We start from the raw sequence: 12,180 nt of genomic DNA on the forward strand, positions 1-12,180 counted from the left end.
ACTATTTCTGTTGCGATACTGTGCATAGTTTTTGTTGGGTCCGTGGTTATCCGTGGAGGACTTCATATTTCTGTAAAAAAAGTGAGGTTCGCTTGCCAATTTTCAAAGTTAAATTGAAAAAAATAATTTCCCTCAATTAAAAATTGACCAAAGTCTTCCTAGAGTGTGGTAAAAGTTTTCAGAAGGTAATTGCCAAAAGTCCCACAATCCTCCGCCTAGTACGTCGCCAGTTAGAATTTTTGATCACCTTAGGTGAAATACCCTGTATAAGCTTAGGAACAGAGTATGAACATTTCAAGCCTTTGCGCTCCCATTCCTCTGTATCATCACGTGAACGTCACCATTCTTGGAAAGCCATATACCTGTTTTCTAGACGGTCTGGATGGTCTCAGTAATCTGGGTCAACCTTCAAAGAGGGCAATTCCGGATGCTGGTGAGTAATTTTGTTTTGAGTGCTGTTATTCCAGGTGAGTCTACTTATCTGGGCATAGCAGAATTGGAACCGCCCTCTCATCCGTGGAAGGCTCCTGCAATTGGCTGCCAGCCTTATCACGACGCCCCCGCTTCGGGATGTAGTGCCGGCTCTCCCTCTCCCCACTTGGCCGCGCCACACTACATTCGCGCGTGCAGAGCAATTCTTGTGTGGTGGGGAGGGGTGAAGTGTATGACTTACGTTGTCACTGACTATAGTAACATTTCATTTCATCAGAGTTTAAGAGTAGTTTCGCCTGATCTGTACAACCTTTGTTTTAGAATTTCAGCGACAGATTCTGAGACTTCTCAACCTCGTCAGGCTAACACAGCAGCTATACACAGATGTTCTTCAAGCAATTCTTGATCGCCACCTTAACGTTGATACCGGCGTCAACCGTGGTGCTGCTGCCGCTGCCCTGATTGATGGTCCGTTTTCTACTCCTGAAGGTCTTGAAGAGTTCTGTGCTACGCTTGAGAGACCACAAAAAGCACGACTTGTAAGCAGGGCTGTCTTAATGCAATTTTCAATTTATTTTCTGCTTGTATTCTTTCTCATTGTGTGTGATCTGAGTCCTTTTGTTCTCCAGAAATTTCACTAAAACAAAATGAAATACAGTGCATGCCTTTTTAATGCATTACTGTACATGATATTAAGCTTCTACATACTCATGAATGTAACGTCACTTTCAAATCATGGGAGCTAAACTTTTATTGTACCACAACAGGCTCGGGAGCTCTCTACGCTTGGAGGAGGAACAGTGGGACAAGCAACCAGAAACATGCTGTCCTACCCAATGACTGATGACGTCGCAAATCAATATAGCTGGTTTGGCCAGAAAGGAAAGAAGAAGTTTGCGGCATTGAACTTCACACGTGTTATTCTCGGTGAGTGTGACCAACAGTGGCAAGCCATATACAATATGACCCGCAATGTTTCAGACGCCCTCAGAATGAACAAAGCGTTTACGTCAGCATCTTTGTGTGAAGTGGAAAGCGCCGTGAAGTCATGGCTGCGCCATGCAAAAGAGAGGATGACAGCACGGGAGAAGATAGCATCACGTTCAGAGGACATTTCTACATGATCTCATTCATTTAATTTAGTATGCTTCAGTTCTGTGTGGTACGCTGTATCTTAAGGGAGACAGGGCAGCTCACCTTTGCTGTGTACTTTCACACATCGTCTAGGAGGATTACATAAGGGCGTTTGGACTTTTTGCTCTCTTCGTGCCAAGTTATCAACAAGGTTAGTAAAGTACAGGGTGAACTTAGCAAAGATAACACATTTCGATCATTTTAAAAAAATAGAAGGTGACGTCTCTGGCGCTTCAAACTTTGCACACTTAGTCATTTATCTGAAGTTTTATCCAATCTTTTTTTTTTTTTTCAAACGGTTTCATTTCGTAGAAAAAAAGTTAGAAACCAAGCAAATTGCCACCCCATTCATTTCCAATGGCCTATACCGCCCGAAAGCTGCCATGTTTTCCTCTCTCTGCTTCACGTTCACATCACCATGTATAGGTGGTGCTGCTTCGAAACCCTGCTTCTGGTCCATTCGGTTACTGGTTGTTCCATAGGTACTGATTTTGCTTCGTCTCCAAGCTGCGTCACCTATACGTGGTGATATGAACGTGAAGCAGACAGAGGAAAAAATGGCAGTTTGCGGGCAGTATAGGCCATAAGAACTTAAGAAGTGCATGGGGTGAGGACTTGCTTTTCTTCTAACTTAAGTGATGGCATCTGAAAAAGAATAATAATAATAATAACGGTAAAACTTCGAGCGAATGACTATCAGTCTGCAAAGTTTGAAGCGCCAGAGACGTTATCTTTTATTTTTACGACTTGATCGAAATGTGTATCTTTTGCTAAATTCACCCTGTACTTTACTAACCTTGTTGTACACAGAATATCCCACATACTGTGACGGCCCTCATTAGTACGGCGGTGAAAATATGGGATCAGTCTTATTTACCTTGAGATATGTTCCGATGTCCAGAGGTGTCAGAGATGTTTGGCACGCTTCAGTTAATTTCCTGTGTGGCAATTAGATCGAGCTGAAGAACTTTCTATGCCATTTTTTTGACACTTCGTATAGCTATTACATTTCGTAACATTTTATATTATAACATTTACATTATATTATGTTAGTTCTTCATACCAGTCATTTTTATAGCGGAGCTTTGTTACCGTTTATGATGTCAGTTGTTCATTACGGCTATAACCCTAGTCAAAGCACTGTATATACGATGGTACCCTTATTAACACCATCGTTACAGTCGTTATAATAGTATGTAAATTTTCCATTATTCCATAGATCCCTTTGTGGCCATCATAAACATTATATTATAGCGGCTGTGATATTCTGCAATGTGTGTTATGGCTACAACTCTCGTCATATCATTCTCGATACCTTCGTACCCTTATTTGTCAGCACATTATAGCACACTCCCCTTAAGTCTATTGTTTCTGTTATATTATGTACACTATTCATGTACATCATTGTAGTCGTTGTCATAGTTGTCATAGCTAGGTCCATAATAGTCATTGTGATATTCTGCACATGATGCATGAGAGCTGCTTGACCTTGTGAAAATGGGTGCTACCAACTTTGGTCAATGCATTACTGTCGTACGCTTAGTAACTGTTGCCAGTTAGTGTACTACAACAGTGTTCCTTCAGTCTGTTGTTATGTTGCGTAAACGTTCCAATCTTTTAAAGTGTCCTTAACCATATAAGTCATAATATATAGTCATTGTGATATTTTGCCACATGATGCATAAGAGCTGCTCTGCCTGGTGAAAATGTCCCATAATTCTAGTCACAGCATTCTCTATACCATTTTATGCCTTATTAGCTGTTATTCTTCTGTACTTTTACATAAGCATATTATGTGAATTAATCTTAGAAGACCTCTGTAGTCTTTATATAAATCATATAGCCGCATCATGCATAACAGCTGCGTGACCTAGTGAAAATGTGTGTTTAACATCCGCCAAATAAAACCATTACTATATTATTCTGCATGCTGTATGTCCGACTTAGTTGCATGCAGCTTTTATACCAGGAGGCCTAAACTGCAGTTCGTTCTTGGTAGGCATGGAACATGTTGCATATATACGTGAAATTGTTGGTAACGCTACTGGTAATACATATTAAGGCCCTATACCGCCTTCATATGCATTCCCGCTGGCATTGCCAGTGCAGTATGCAACCCTTGTGCCAATGCTCGGAGGGGTGGCAGTAAAATAACCAAATAGCCTAGGAATGTCCCACTGGACGTCCGCAGGATTATTACAGTACGTCCCGGGAAGTGAGTAGGATCGTCCGAGGGATGTCTTTCGAACGTCTTTCGGACATAAACGGATCTCCTGTGGACGTCTGTATGTCCCATACTGGACGTCCGTAGGATATCTTCCGGTCGTCTGTGGTTGTTTGGGTAAGGTGAGTACATGCTTTTTTCTTTTCTCTTGTTATAAGTTCTTCCCCTGTGAGCGTGCAAGGTCACAGCCATTTATGGAATGCATGTACGTGAAAGAAAAAAAGAAAAGAGGTTCATTCCTTCCCACTGCCGACATGCAAATCTTTGTGATTTTAAGAGTGCACCTTCTTAGATCGTCGCAGTAGATGAAATGAAAAATGAACGATTGCAAACAGTACAACATTATTTTTTTATTTAGGACATTGCATTGCGTTGTATGTTTTGGAGGACATTGCTAATTTACAAGTCGGCTTCACCTAACTTCTACGTGCGTTGCGGGAAGTCAACGTTAGGAAATGCTCAATCTTGCTGGATTGCTTGTTTCTTTGCATTTCAATTCAGCGGAACGGTGTTTTTTTTTAATTGTTTGACTTTGGTTCTTCGTAAAACATATTTTCCAGTTCATCGTCTTTGTTGTAACTACTCCGACGAGGCTGAAGGGCCATCTCACATTTTGGGCTTGTAAGATCAACTTCTTCTAAGCATTTTTTAGCTTCTCTCTTTCATTTCATGTTCGGGTAACAACAGAACACTTCACCTGCACGTCAATGGCAAACAGGTCAGAAAGAAAGGAATGTGTCTACCTTCATTTGTGAGATGTAGCTAGTCTTCACCCAACTCCTACGTGCATTGGGGGAAAGCCTACTTTAGGAAATGTTCAGTCTTGCTACTGCATGTTTCTTTGCATTTAAACTTAGCGAAACGGTGTTTTTTTTAAGCGTTTGATTTTGGTTTGACATAAAACATATTTTCCAGTTCATCTTCCTTCTTTTGCTGTAACTACTCCGAGGAGGTTGAAGGGAAGAGTTTGAGATCTTCCTTGACAACAAGGCAAAAATGTGTGCTATACAATGGAGAAGAGGTGGAAAACTTTTTTTTTCAAGTTAATCCACTCGGGATTCCAGATGAAGATTTTTTTCTTCGTGACAGTGTTTGACTGGAAAGACAGACTGTGGTAAGTACATGGATTTGCCCTCCTCTTTTGCAATACATATATATATATATAATGCTTTTCTATGAACATGCAAGTCATTTATGGAAATGCAAATATAAGGAACGACAAGGTTTCATGCCTCCCGCTTTCAGTGGCGACATGCAGGTCTTTGTGATTTAAGGAATGCTTTCCTAGTCCATCACAGGAAGTGAAAACGTTTGCAAACAGTTACTTTGTTTTTTATTTAGATACAAGGACAGTGAAATCACAGCCCTTTTAGATAGTGAGATTCCATAGCCAGAGTGATGTCGACCAATTGTTCTGCCAAGAGGGTAAATGTTGCCTGGGCAGCGGCGAAGTTTTAACTCACGTTCTAAGCACAAAGAGCATACATCTGAGCATTCGTTATCGTAATAGGTCCTTGTAAGATTGGCTGTCTCTAAGCATTTTTGCAGCTGGCGTGTTTCATTTCGTGTTAGGGTAACACCAGAACGCTTCGGTTTACCGTTTTCACTCCAAATGCGTACCACAAGCAAGTCAGAAGGGCACGAATGTACATAAACATATTTTTCCAGTTCAGCTTCTTTGCTGCAATTGCCCTGATGAAGCTGAAGGGAAGAGGATGGAAGCTTCGTTAGCTCGATGATCACCACAACAAGCAAAAACGTGTGCCACACAACGGAGAAGAGAACACACAAACATCTATCCATGTCTGTTCACTCACAATGAAATGAGAGGGCTTAGTACAAATGTACATTTTTATTTCCCTGATACACGAGCGGTGATCATTTTTTTATGCTCCATTGTGCACCAGTCGATGTTTGAAGAGGTCAAGTGTTAGCTTGCTGATGTAGCCTGTTAAGTAGTGCCAACCTTCAGACTCGGCTTGTTCCATGAAACATAGACTCTCGGCAGCAAGATGCATAGTGTCAACCTCGTCAGCATATGTCAAAATTTCGTCCACGTGACGTGACCATTCAGCAAGTAAGGCGAAAGGTGATTCCGAGGCAAACGTACAGGCGGTGTGAACTCTGGCATACATTGTTTTTGCAGTTTTCCAAGTAACCCTGTCAGGAGGTTGATCTGGCAACGCTTGAAACAACACCATATCCGTCACAATTTTAAAAGCTTCCACGAGCGAAGTTTTGCCTACTTGTGTTAACCCACATTCCAATATCTCCTTGTAGGAGACGTGTTTGAGACGACACACAGGCTGCATCCGAAATTCGTGTGTGTAACCTCTTCTCCATCTGCCACACACATCTCTACCTAGCACAGGCTGCTCTTCATCTGCGTCTGATGATGACGACCGTGCGCCATCAAGCCGAGGATCAACCTCAGGCCATGTTGTGTCATCGGCGGCTGACTTGTCTTGACTGGTCATTACAAACCAAGGTAATTTTCTGCGATCCACTTCTTGTCCAGACTGCCAGTGAACTGAACCAAGTACTGAAGCTTCCCATTTCTAACTCGTCGTTTTATGATCTTCTCTACTTTTGGAACCTCTCTCACTCGTACAATTTCACTCTCATAAAACCCACCAATGATGTCTTCATTTTTAAGATCACGTAATAGGTACGTGTTACGATACCCTAACTTGATCGCTCTCACCACGAAGAGTTCTGACGTAAATGACCCTAAATAACGTTTTATTAGCTGATGTCTGTATTTTGCAATTCTCACTACGTCTCCAACACTGTAGCACGGCTTTTTTGTGGTCCAACCGGGCTGGGGTACAGTCTCTCTCGGAAAATGTGCTCGTTTTCTTTCTTTACGTCCACTGGTCTGGCAGAAAGCGATCTGTGTACGCGATTGTTGTAAGCTTTCACTACTTGAGGTAAAATGTTCACATATCGCTTGTGACCCTGGAATGTGAAGATACGGTACAGTGTGGTCACAATTGTTCGCTGAGATCGCTCACAGATTGAAGCCTTCATAGGTGAATTTGTGTGGATGAGCCGGATCCCCCTTGCTTTCAGAAACTGTTGTACCACCTTGTTTGTAAATTCTGTTCCACGATCTGTGTGCAAAAGCTTGGGTGTCCCAATTCTTTTAAAGGCAAGTTTAAAAGCTCGAATAATCTCGGGAGATTGTTTATTACGAATAGGTACAATGGCAAGAAGCCGAGAGAAAGCATCTATACAAAAGAGCAAATAGCGAAAACCATCGTTCTGGTTCTTTAGACTTTGCAAATCCTTTAGGTCAGCCTGGAATAGTTCGCGAAGTCCAAGTGCAATGGTTTTTCGAAACTTCGTGGGTCGCTTGTATTCCTTATGCAAATTGTACACATCACTTGTCTCCAGAAATTTAGTGACTTTGTCCTTCTTTTCGCCAATGGCTCGAGCAAGTCTCTGCACTCCACCAAAGCTGCCGACGTGTTGCGGGTCATAGTAGGCTGCCATTAGTACTTCTTCCTACTGCAAACTCTAAGAGCATCGAGTGATAGATAAGCGTTGATTGTAGCTGAAACGTCTCCTCTCATCCAGAGAGGTTGCCTGTTGTGAAGTTTGTACTTCAAAAGCTCAACAATAGATGAGTGTGGCACCACCTTTCCGTGACAGATAACTCTTCCGTACTCGTCGTAAGCCAGAACCGTTGTCATCAGCTGAAGCATAGCTAATACCTTTTTATGATGTCTTGGAGGGAAGTGTGACAGTATTTTTTCTTCTTCGAAGTAGCCTCTCTTCTCGGAGTTCAGTACGGTGTCCATGTGAGCTGTCGTGCGCGCGTCGCGGCTCGTGTGAGCGGTGGTGACGCACGTCGAGGTGTGGAAGCTTCACTTACGGAATGAGGTGAAGGAGTGGCCAGAGTTTTCTCTGCTGTATGTTTTTGAAGACGAGATGGGTGCACAATAAGTGCTGGTAAGCTTAGCTTGACCAATAGCGGCAAAATCTGATCAAAATAGGCTGGTCTTTGAACATTTCTTGCTTTCGTCACGAGATAGTATACGAGGTCAATTATATTAGTATTGTCTACTCACTCACCGTCGACAATTATCTGAAATGTTTTCCTATCCCATGAGATCGTTGGTTCCAGAAGACGTAATAGGTTTTCTGATCTGATTTTATAGCCACTGCTCATGAAATCAACGACAGTATTACTTTTTTCCTCGGTCTGTGTTTCCTCTTCTCTCGCTGTTGTTGAACCCAGTGTAGGTGTGCTCTCACTCACAGTGGGATGTAGCAAGGAGTGAAGATATTGGATTATCTCTTTTGCTTTGATATCGTCTGGTTCATTTTTCTTCAATATCTGTGGGATGGGGGTTTCCCGGTAAGGCACAAGCTCGTATTTCTGCATCGACTACACTCCGATTGCTTTTGCTATCGCCCTTCCACCTAAAGTCGAGAGGAGACCCAGCAAAGGTGGCAAAAGGAACTGTAGAAAACCACCAGATTGTTGCAATACCTTTCGAACTTTCTTCACTCCTGTAGTGTCTCGTTTTGCCAAAAAGCGGATAGGTGTTGCATAAGGTTGCAACTGATTTCTCACTCTTGGAGCTACCTTAATGTTTCCTTTACAAAGATTCATACAAATCTCTCGAATAGCAGTTAGTTGCTCTCTCGTAGCATGTTCCAGGAGAAAATAACGTTGCTCCAGCAACTTTGCATCAGCAAGCAACTGAAGAAAATGAATATTCTTCTTGACACGTTTCATGTTTTATATACTATTTGTCGCTGGTCGTCTGGAAATATATTAGTCCACACTCTAAATTGGTCTGAACAGTTTTGGGATAGGTCAATTACAAGGTATGAATATGGTTTCTTGCAAGCATCTTTATATATACTTGGCAGTAGTTCACTTTTCTTTCGACCAAACAGTTGTCGTGAAAGTATTTGCATTTGGTCCACAGTGCGGGCGGAACGACATAAAATTAAGGCACTGCTGTTAAACTGAATGCATCTATACAGAGGATCATTAATAAATAAATATTGTGTTATGAAAATAGCTGAACAGTTGAGGTGGTGACAGCCAGCTACATAAAAATTGCAGATTTCTTTGAGCCTTTGTTTGTCGGCTAAGCAATCATCAAATCTAATTAAAGAATTTCTTACAGTATCAAGATTAGTAGGAATATCCTGACTGAAGGTTACCTCTGGAAAATTATCGAAGATTGGTTGTTTGTACAAGTATATGTACAATATATGATCAAATGGTTTGTCGAAGACAGCAGCTCTATGTTTAATTAGACGTGTAACAAGTGTCGTCTTTCCACTCTGGCTTTGACCTGATATTGTCATTGAGACCGGAGTGGTAAACCTATAAGGTCCAACCTCAGCCATCTTTTGCAAATGAATGAAGCATGCTATGAAATCAAAACATTACATAAAGGAAGGTTACAGCAAAGACGAGCCTGTACATCACTCTCAGATTGGCTAAACTGAAATACAGACATTCAAGGTTGTAGACATTCAAGGTTGCGCACAGCCGTGTTAGTTATCAGACCAGGAGCATTCTATAATGGAAGGTTACAACAAAAAGCGAAGACAAGTCTGTGCTCTAAGCTTGCCCAAAGTCGAAGTACACACGTTCAAGGTTGTAGACATTCAAGGTTGTGCACGCAGGTATGTTAGTTACCTGACCAATGAAGTTAGATAGGACACGCTGAAACATGTCTTCACGTATAACGTTGCAAGGATGTAGACGTTCAAGGCTGTGCACACATGTTAGAGAGCTGCATGCAATCGCTATATAAGAGCGGACATAGAGAGTGGTTCTTCATACAGAACGTCGGACTGAGGAGGTGTGTTACATATTCCTGTGGAAGATGTAAGAGTTTACAAATCTATTCTTCTCTTTCAGTTCATTCTATACAGCAAGAGGAGAAAGCAAATTGTCATCATAACAGCGAAGCCTCCATAACACAAGTAAGCTATGTCATCCGTCATGGAAAAGTTGGATAAACTGAAAAAATGTGGTGACGGTGAAATTCAGAAAATGAGCAACATACCCAAAAACGAAAAGTTCGAAGTGCTGGACATTCAGAAAATTGACACTATGTATGGCGAGGCAGTATACGTGGAGCTCCGCATGGAAAACGACAAGCCAGTGAAAGTGTATCTACCTGGACGCTTCAAAAAATTGTCGGAGGAAGAGCTAGAGGAAATGCGACTGCTTCCAAATCTCAAAATGGAGAAGAAAGAACGGTTTACCAAAGATGGTAAAAAAGTCATTTCGCCAGATATTATCTTCACCAATTCGAAGAGAAAGTGATGAGATATGGTGATGTGTCACTTATGCTCCCAGCACGAACGGCAGTATTATGCAACAGCATTAGGTCCTCAGATTCACTTAGCAAATGTTCACAATCTTCAAGCCCCCTGCATTCCTTTTTGTGAGACTTTGTGCACACTGCGAAACTATACTAATCGGTTCGAGCTACATTTAAACGACAGTGACGTTAGCGGACATGACGTTACAACCTTTTTTTATGAGTACAGACAGTACATTGCTGATGTCTTACGACACTTTGGTTTCCCACTGCGCTATTTTGTATTGCTTAAAGTGGAACTTGGTCGTCACACGCCAGACGATGAGTTACAGCTCGAAATTAGTTTCGTGCCTTCCAAAGTAGTGACAGTATGGTCAGAGGCAGATATAGAACCTTCTATCACTCAAGTGACTGCTGAAATAGCACAAAATTTGGAAAACCTCGAAGTAGAAGGTTCAGGTTTTTTTCTCTTTCGCATTCATGCCTGTATCATGAACATTGGACGTTTGATGCCTCAACTGATTGGATGTGCCCAGTTTGAGTTACCGCAAGAATTGAAGCATAAGTTTCGTTCTCTGTTGTGTGTGGACTTTAGTTTGCATGAAGATGAGCAGAACATGTGTTTTGCCTTCTCTGTAATAGCTGCACTGCATCCTGCTACTGGTTATCGCAGGCGTAGGGCATCTTCATACAGACCATATATTTCTGAGTATGTTTTTCCAAAAACATTCCCGGTAGCTTTCCCAAAAGAGGTTGAAGCATTCGAAAAAAATAATGGTATCAGTATCAATGTGTACGCCTACGAAAGGGAAGACAAATCTCTGTACCCCATCAAAGCTGTCGATGACGAGCGTGAGACACATGTGGATCTGTTGCTAATCGACTCTCATTTTCTGCTTATCACAAATTTTAATGAATTATTTCAACCTAGCGGACGGTTCCATTGCAAGAGGTGTATGATGGGCTTCTCATCAGACAGAATCCTCAGTGATCATTTAAAGATGTGTTTGCATGAGAAGGTTGCTAAGACAATTTACCCTAAGAAGGGAGAGACGGTAGCATTTGCCGGGGAACATCTCATGTCGGAAGTCCCTTTCTACTGTGTATATGATTTTGAAAGTGTTTTGTCACCTTGTTTGGAGGAAACAAACGTGTATGAGGATCACTGTCCTTCCTCATTTTGCCTTTTGGTTATACGTGCATCCGACTCACACGTGTTGCAAAAGCATCTTTTCCGTGGTCCTAATTGTGTCACAGTATTTATGGAGCTGCTGCGGAAATTGCATGACGAAATTTTAGGATGGATACATGCTTTTGCACCTCTAGAAATGACCGAAGAGAATAAGCGTCAACATACAGCAGCCACTCATTGTAATATCTGCAAAGAATCCTTTGCTAAAAGACAAAAAGTTCGAGACCATGACCATGTAAGCGGAGAATTTCGACAAACACTATGTCAGACGTGTAACCTGAAACTGAGAGTGCCACCCAAGATTCCAATCATTGCACATATTGCTAACTATGACATGAGTTTTCTCCTGTCTCATTTACATCTGCTTAAGAAGTCAGACATCAACGTGATTGCCACCAGCTGTCAAAAATTTAAAGCAATTGACATCGGCTCTTATCGATTCTTGGACAGTTTGAGTTTTCTGAACGCAAGCCTTGAAACACTGGTGAAAAATCTACGTGATAAAGGTGAATCCAACTTTCAATGCCTTCGCCAGTTTTTTCAAATGAGGAACACTTTCAGCTGGTTGTTCGTAAGGGGGCCTTCTGTTATAACTTTGTCACCAGTTTTGAAGCCTATGATGAGCCTTCGCTACCACCTCGAGATAAGTTCTTTAACATTTTGAATTGAACCGAAGTAAGTGAACAAGACTACAACCACGCGCAGAATGTGTATGAAAAATTTCGGCTCAAGAGTCTTGGAGAGTATTCGGACTTATACCTTCTGACAGACACACTGCTTTTAGCAGATGTGTTTCAGAACTTTCGAAAGTGGACACTCGATGTGCACAAGATTGAACCGTTTCATTTTGTATCCCTTCCAGGATTAAGCATGTCTTGTGCACTAAAAATGAGTCA

General features: G+C 41.8%; 1 long non-coding RNA gene across 1 annotated transcript; it reads left to right on the forward strand.

Moving 5' to 3' along the window:
* The first annotated feature begins 4,427 nt into the window (after positions 1-4,427).
* On the forward strand, positions 4,428-10,265 carry LOC135374024 (uncharacterized). The gene is made up of 3 exons (XR_010416719.1): positions 4,428-4,904; positions 6,071-6,278; positions 9,684-10,265. It is a non-coding gene; the product is annotated as an uncharacterized LOC135374024 (long non-coding RNA).
* Positions 10,266-12,180: the final 1,915 nt, after the last annotated feature.

Source organism: Ornithodoros turicata, unplaced genomic scaffold (assembly GCF_037126465.1).
Source record: "Ornithodoros turicata isolate Travis unplaced genomic scaffold, ASM3712646v1 Chromosome39, whole genome shotgun sequence".
NCBI lineage: Eukaryota > Metazoa > Arthropoda > Arachnida > Ixodida > Argasidae > Ornithodoros > Ornithodoros turicata.